The 7,699-nt window shown below is 43.1% G+C and overlaps 2 long non-coding RNA genes across 4 annotated transcripts in view; one reads left to right on the top strand and one right to left on the bottom strand.

Moving 5' to 3' along the window:
• LOC108449085 overlaps positions 1-6,403 on the bottom strand; it is a 10,236-nt gene extending 3,833 nt beyond the window's left edge. For 2 of the 3 annotated variants that reach the window (XR_001865189.1, XR_001865191.1), the window contains exon 1: positions 516-6,403. This is a non-coding gene — a long non-coding RNA (uncharacterized LOC108449085). The remainder of the gene's footprint in view (positions 1-515) is intronic. The other variant, XR_001865190.1, reaches the window with a different exon arrangement.
• A 266-nt stretch (positions 6,404-6,669) lies between these two features.
• On the top strand, positions 6,670-7,024 carry LOC108449086. The gene is made up of 2 exons (XR_001865192.1): positions 6,670-6,761; positions 6,843-7,024. It is a non-coding gene; the product is annotated as an uncharacterized LOC108449086 (long non-coding RNA).
• The last annotated feature ends 675 nt before the right edge of the window (positions 7,025-7,699 follow it).

Raw genomic sequence — 7,699 nt, 5'->3', positions numbered from 1 at the left:
GTGATTGCCAGGCTGGAAAGAAACTTCAAAAAGCATGAAGACTTTGTCCTAGAAGCTGCCTTGCTTTCCTTGATTAGGATCAGCTTCAGGAAAAGCCTTACCGTGGGTGCTGGCAGAACCAGACGTGAAAAGAATAAACTCTACCTAATGCCAAATCTTCCAGCTGCAGCTTTGACCGCCGGAATCGCTCTGCAAGTCTGTTTTTCAGCAGTTACACAAATGGCAAAGCAGTAGGAAGTCTGATACGCAGCAGTTCAAATATGTTAGACCAACCAACTGATAAAACAACCTTGCATTATTTGTAGCAACTTATTGACCAAGATAAGTTTTGATCCAAACATTCCTGAGCATGGAAGAAGTGAATAATTAAGTGACACAGTCATAGCTCCTGTGTTTCTTCTCTACTCCTAAAAACAGGCATGGAAAATCTGAAATAGAAATCTGTATTTTTCTTTATTGTTGGAAAAGGGGAGAGAGAAGCATATTGAGAGCATCCCTTCACTAGAAAAGCATACTTTCAAATCCTGGGATCTTGCCACCCACTCTGAGCTTCCCCCACCCAGCTGTTTTGCAGGATGTGTGGCTGCTCCAGGCTCCCCATCTGCCTCTCGCAGTCCCTCCAGGTGTCAGCCTTGCACTTTGCATGAGGTTTTCTTCCCTCAGCCACATCTGAAATGAAGCGCTGGGTTCAGTGGAGATTCCTGACAAGAGAGCATCAGAGATCTTAAAATATTAAATGCATTCCCTAATTTAATTTCAGAAAAAATGCTGAATTATCAGACTCCCACCAGGCCTCCTTCAGAATGGTCAAACTGATGCCATGGTGTATGGGAGGGGATCTAAATGGGTCCATTAGCTTTCGGGAGGATCTGCCAAGGAAACTCTGAACATCCGCCAGCCCAGAAACAGTCCAGGAGCCAGGACTTTCACTTGAGTTTTCTTTTTTTAGGATGTAATTGACACGACTGTCCTTTCCTTGGCCTTAATCCCTAACTGCTTCCCAAGACACTAAAAGCTTTTGCTCTCCTCTGCACTCCTGCACATAAATCAGGACTACACTGAGATTTTCTCACTGGATCTCATCGTGGTAAAGCCACTGGAAGCTCGAATGCAGGAAAGCGTATGCAGGCCCACCACAACATCTGACCCTGCTCTGACTTCAGGGTTAAGATTGCTGTCAGTGCTAGTTTTTGGTTTACGACGAACACTCTAGGAAAGACAGCAAAGAGAGAGAAATGGGCCTTGTCAGACACACTTATACCTAGAGGACTGCACAGATAGCCTGGATGTCAGCAGTAGGATTCCCCTTAGGATGTTGCTGTAATTTACGATATTGCTCAGAATTGGTACAATTCTTCAGGCAGGTCAAATTTCGGAGGTATACTTAAAACTACATGCATGAGCAATAATGCATGAAACTGTGAAAACAAAAATCCATCCTTTGACAGAGCAGGAAGAGGGCTGTGTCAAGGCTGAGGTTTTGTGGTGTGGGAAGCTTGCAAAAATACGTTTGTTTCAGATTTAAGTGTTTTTCAGTTTCATGAGTAGAAATGAGAGGCGTGGCAGAGTCTTGATGTCATAGGTTTTGAGATGACATCTATGTAGAAGAAACTGGGTTGAATTCAGGGTTTAATTATTGTAGTGTAGCCACAGAAGAGCTGTTGGGTGGCAACAATTTTCAGTAACTTCTGAGCTGGAAAGGCTTCAAATATAGGCTGTGATGGATCCAAAGGTCTGTATACGTAACCTGTCATAGGACAACTTGCGAACATGATAACAAATGCAGTTTCCACAAGGTCTTTCAAAAAGTGTGAGTGTTTCAAGATTTTTATGGTTGTTAGGAGCAAGTTTGTCATGACAGCACAATTCTGGGTGTCAGGTGACACTACGGTTTTTCACTATGGGCTTGCAGAATGACCCTGGGGAGCCTGGCTTATCCCAATATCTCAGTTTTCCAAATGGTTACCTACAACATTACTGGCCAGAACTGGATTAATTAATTGCATTATAAATTTAAGGGCAAAAAGAAGACATTAAAAAATTCAGAGAGAGAAAGATAGAAGTCAATCACCTCTGGCAGTTTCAACTACACAAAAAGTCCATTTGGTCACATTTGGTTGATCTGTAGCTCTCACCACTCTCATCAAGAATGACTTTCACTTCTACAAGCATTAGTTCTCCCCTTTCTGTGGATGTCAACTATTTCTCATGTAAAGGTCTTGCTCCTCTTTCAGAATTACCTGTATTGAGGCAAATAATGTGTTCCCTTCCTTTCCTTGTTGAAAGTCATTTACATGAAGAATCACAGAACTGAGATTATAGATACTGGGGCAGGGAATGCAGAAATACAGCTTAGGCTGGACATTTGGGTGGTCCTCAATTTATGGTGGACAGCCAAAGAACAAAGGTCTGATGTCATAGTAAATAATTTATATTGCAAATGATTTAAAATAATGAAAACCCATATGCATTAAATTTTGACCTGTACATCCATTTGAGATATTTTAAGTAGACAAAAGATAGATTTTACATAAATCTTCAGTAAATGTATTTCGAAAAAATATCACCAGGCACTAAAGCGTAACTATTTTAAAAACAGTCTTTGTCTTACCCTTCAGCTCTTGCTTCAATGTGCATCATTCAAAACCAGCAAAAAAAAAAATACTCAGACTGTCTGCCCTGTCCTTGAGCGAAAAGCAGAAAAAACATAGAAGGAAAACTAGACAAAACAGCCTGCGAATAGATCCTGCCAAAGCTGTCCTTCACACTATTCCAGGTGTTACAGGAATAGCTGTTACACCTTACCCCAGCCACCTGTGGCTTTTGAAGGAGTCTATTTCCAACCCCCTGTGTAAATTCCAGTGTTTGCACTCAATATTTAGAACCTGTCACACACCACCACATGCAATTTTTGTGGACCAGTTCCCAGTCAGTGGGTTTTATCCTTCGGTTTATGCCAACCTACGCTGATAGAAGTTCATGCTCTTCCATGCTAGGAGTTACTATAGAATCTAGCCAAAAAGACTCTCTGAATCCCAGCTCCAGTACACTGTACAAGGCATCAAATTCCTTTGGAAGATGCCTGGCACATCAGCACCGGGAACTGAGCTCTGGGAACTGACTAGATACCTCTGTGAATCCCAGGGAGAAATTCTTCCCACGCTCTGCTATTGGATGCTCTAGAAAGGCAAGGGAGATGACTTGCAGAGGGTTTGATCTTGCTCTGCCAAACAAAACAGAGCAAAGTGAATTTTGCATTCTCTGTGTGCAAGATGCAAACGTTTGACAGTTCCCACAGGTACCACTCAAACAAGAGGGTGGAGATGGCAGATAATCCCCACTGCCGTTTTGAACTCTTCGCAGCTCGCAAAGGTAGGAGCCAGCAGTGGCTTTGGAGCTCAGAGGGGCCTTTTGTCACCATTTGGGTTTCCAGTTACTACAGAAGATTCTTAGTTGCTACCGGAGCTCTCAGCCAGGCCAGTCCTTTTGTTTGCTGAAGCTGGGTTTGCTGAGTAGCAGCCAGGACACCACTGCACCTGGATGGCTGAGCCCCGGAGTTCCAGTGACATGGACTCCAACCAGCCTCACCCAATAGCTGCTAGGGCTGAAAGGACCCAGACTGATGGCCACTGAGCCCTTCTGGAACTTTAGACAAGCCAAATCGACAAAAATCTGATTGTGTTTGCTGAGAGATTAAAAAATGCCTGTTCTAATCAGTTTGGAAGAGTTAAGTAAATTAGGATATGAATCAAAAGGAATGGGGAAACTCTTCCTCCTTAAGAAACAGGACTAAACTATCTCAGGTGGATTAGAAATGAGATAATTGGAATCATCATTTCATAGGATCATGGGAAAAATACCTAAAATATTTCAGGCACTATAATGAAGTCTTAAGTGTTTTAACTGAGGGAATTAGGAGGAGTGTGAGAACCATGGACTAGGTGATCTTTCCAGGTACTTTACACGGGTGCAAGCTACTTAATTTGTTCCAGGGAAACTTTTCTTTAGTAGTTGTTTTAGGCTGCTGGGTATGAGTAAATTTTTATGTTGATAACTTGCTTGTGAATGGAAAGCTCTAATTATGGCAGGTATTTAGAGAGAAACTGTTCATCCTCCTTATATTCCTGCCTTGTTCTGAGAAACTTGATGTTGTGGGGGAAAATAAAAGCCTCCCACTGAGTGCGGAAGAGAAGTCGGATTTATTAACTAATGACAAAATCAGGCTGTCTACAATCTGATTACACTGATACGCCACTATTCATGAAATTCTCCCACCATTTAATGCTCTGTGATTAGGAACAGGCCCAGGCACTTCATGTTTTTCAGTACCCACAGTTGCATGATGTTTTTGTATCAGGAGCTTATATTTAGGTGCCCATTGATGTTGTTTTTCATCCCAAGTGCTTTTGGGAGGGTGAGCAGCTGATCATTACATTGAGTTTGCTTGTACCCATGAGCACACTTAACCTAGAGCAGCAAATAGTTATTGTATTGCATTTTGTTTTGTGCCTGTGGGCACACTTAAGTCAATATACATGATGGCTAGCATCACATATTGTATTTGTCTGCACCCATGGGCCCTTGGAATTGCCAGTGTGAGGGAATTGGTGAATTAACTAGTGGTATGCCCACTGGTGTAGTTACTTCAAGAGCAATGCTACTGTTAATTGCTTAACTTAAACCTAATAAAAATGCAAAATAACAGAAGGAAAGTGCTGCAACAATCCCAATTCACACAGAAAATGGATAGTAACATTTGCTTAATTCTAAGCTTGTTTGTTGCCAAAACTGAGGAAGAAGCTTTTGGAGCAGAAGTCTCTGTTAGAAGTCTCTGTTACGGCTAATTGCCCCTCTCTCCCTCCCTGTTTTACAGCCAGCACAAAGCTCCCTACTCTCGTCAAGCTTTTACCTGCATGAAATCTAGTTCAGGGCTGGTGCTTACTCTGCTCATTAGTGAAATTACCACCAGATGCTGTGTGAGATGGAGGTCGCTCTGGCTCAGCACCACAACGACCTCTTCAACAGCACTATTGCTAAACTCTGAGTGGAAATAGTGCAGCAGGTAATGTTGACACGCTGCAATTACCGCTCCATCCTCACAGCATGTTCAAACAACACTGGCTGTCTCCATGCTGACTTGGCAACACCAGAACTGGCTTTGGGATGTATGTTGTGGATCACTAGAAAATGTAGGCATTTCAGGAGCATTAGCATCTCTTGTTAGCCTGTGCCTAGGCAGCTCCTCTCACAACTCCGTTGAAAAATGGTAATTAAATGATAAGACTGAGTCTAAAGTCACACTGGCCTAGATGGGCTGAGCTTCAGTGGTGCTGGGAGCTAATTTTTGCACTTGAAGAAATCTAAAGTGGGAGCCTTAAATACTCTCAGCAGAAGCCATTAATGCAAGGTACTGGATTAACCTTTTCTAGCAGTAGAATCATCTGTCCTTACTAATAACCCTTTATTTTTAATTTTTTTTTTTTTTTTGACCAGTGCAAAGAAGGTCAGGCTAGGGGGATACTGAGTACACAGATTGGATGAGTGCCACAAAGGAGCAGATGAGGGGAGAAAAAGGTGGTCAAATAGTTTTCCTTATAATAATATGCTACAGTCCACAGGTTGAGTTGCTGAGCTGGTTAGACAAAGCTCTGCAGTACATTTTTTTCACTATGATGATGGCAGGCAGGACTTCACAGCTCTGCTAATGCCAGCTCTGTGTGGCTTCCTGTTCATATAGATCTTGTAATAAATACTGACTGTGTTACAGATGTCTCTGGTGTGACTCCTGGCTAATGTGACTGACAGACCAGATAAGCCCATTAGTAAAGTATCAGAATAAAATTGGAGATGTAGAATGGCAATTATCCAGATGGAAAACGACAGATTAAAACCATACAGCAATTATTAATGTATAGCTTTTTAGTATTATCACTGCAAAGTAAAAAAAAAAAAAAAAAAAAAAAAAAAAAAATTGAGTGTTTACCTAGAGGGTGATACTACTGAAGGCAGACAGTTCACCTTATAAAAGAGACAAGACCAGGTGGAAAATACCATGTTCCTGCCACTAGTGTTTTCCTCCTCCGTGTGGTTCTCTTGCTCACAGCCTTGTCCTTCCTGTGACTACAGCTCAGGAAAACTTGTGTAGATGAGCTCTTCTGAACTTTTTTTTAAGAGGCAGAAAAGCAGCAATAAGAACATGAGTGTCCCTTAGCCATCATGGCTTTGGAGTTCAGAAGTTTATAATACTGTATTATGAGATATAACCATTAAGTCTTTCAATAAAGATAGGGGAAATTGGGTTTAGAAAGAATTAAGCCATGTTATAGCAAACACTTACTGGTTATTAAAGGACAGGGCTAGAATTACTAGCTGTTTTAAACTTCTAGCAATCCTGCAAAATTGTTTTATACAAGCTCAGCGAGCAGGGCAGTAAATGGAGGAGAAGCACAAAAAACCCCCAAACATCTTGAGGAATTAATGAAGACATTGATTTTGAGCAATGAACCAGTTGTTGGGGACAGTGTCAGACTAGACAAGTACGAGACACAGAACCGAGTTACCATGAAACTGCATTAGTCAGCCTGGTTAATCTAGTTCTTCCCAACGTCCTCAGGAAATACCTGCATGAGATCTGCAGAGGCATGTTGGATCAGTTCTTCCTACCCAGTGCAGAATGATGCTGTTCAAATGCCAACATGACTCAGCTGGTATTGCTCACGTCTCTGTTGCTGAGAGGGTTTGTGTCCTTTCCCACCTTACAGGTAACACTCAATGCCAGCACTGCCAGGCTGATGCCAATAACAAATGATTGCATCTCTAATGTTTCCATCCTCTTCTGACAGCTTCTGTGAAAAAAGTATCTTCAAGTGCACGTGGAGTCTCCTCCTGCCCAACTGGAAGAGCCCTGGGTACGCTTCAGTTGATTTCACAAGGAACTTCTCCCCAGGGATGGGGACCTCTCATCTTCCCTGGAAACGCTGCTCCAGTACTCAGGCCTTGTTAGAAGTGTCCGTGGGGACTGTGATTGGTTTGTTTCTACCCTTAAGTTATTGGAGGGGTTTTGGGTGGTTTTTTTTGTTGTTGTTGTTCCTTTGTGTTTTTTGTGGTTTGTTTGGTTGGTTGGTGGTTTTTTTTTTGTTTGTTTGGGGTTTGTTTGTTTTGGGGTTTTTTTTGCTAGAAAACACAGAATCACAGAATATTCTGAGTGGGAAGGGATCCACAGTATCATCCAGGCCAACTCCTGCACCGCACAGCCCAACAATCCCACCCTGTCCCTGAGAGCCTTGTCTAAACACCCCTTCAGCTCTGGCAGCCTGGGAGCTGTGCCCACTGCCCTGGGAGCCTGTTTAGTGCCCGACCATCCTCTGCGGGAAGAATCCTTTCCTGATATATTTGCCTAAACATCCCGTGACATCATTCCAGCCGTTCCCTCGGGTCCTGTCACTGGTCGCAGAGATCGGAGCTACCCCTCCGCTGCTCCTCACCAGTAAGGTGTAGGCTACGACGAGGTTTCCCCTCGTTCTTCTCCATGCTGAACAGGCCAGGTGACCAAGTTTGGGTTTTGGTGGGTTTTTTTTTAATCAGCTGCGCTCGTTCTTTCCGGTAGTGGAGACGGGAGAGAAGCGTCGCCGCGCTTTGGCAAGGCTGTCTTTGCTCGCGGCTGCTCCGAGCGAGCTGTTCGGGGCCGGCCTGGGGGCCA

This window comes from Corvus brachyrhynchos, unplaced genomic scaffold (assembly GCF_000691975.1).
Source record: "Corvus brachyrhynchos isolate BGI_N302 unplaced genomic scaffold, ASM69197v1 scaffold68, whole genome shotgun sequence".
Taxonomy (NCBI): domain Eukaryota; kingdom Metazoa; phylum Chordata; class Aves; order Passeriformes; family Corvidae; genus Corvus; species Corvus brachyrhynchos.
This window is presented reverse-complemented; position numbering and strand designations above follow the sequence as displayed.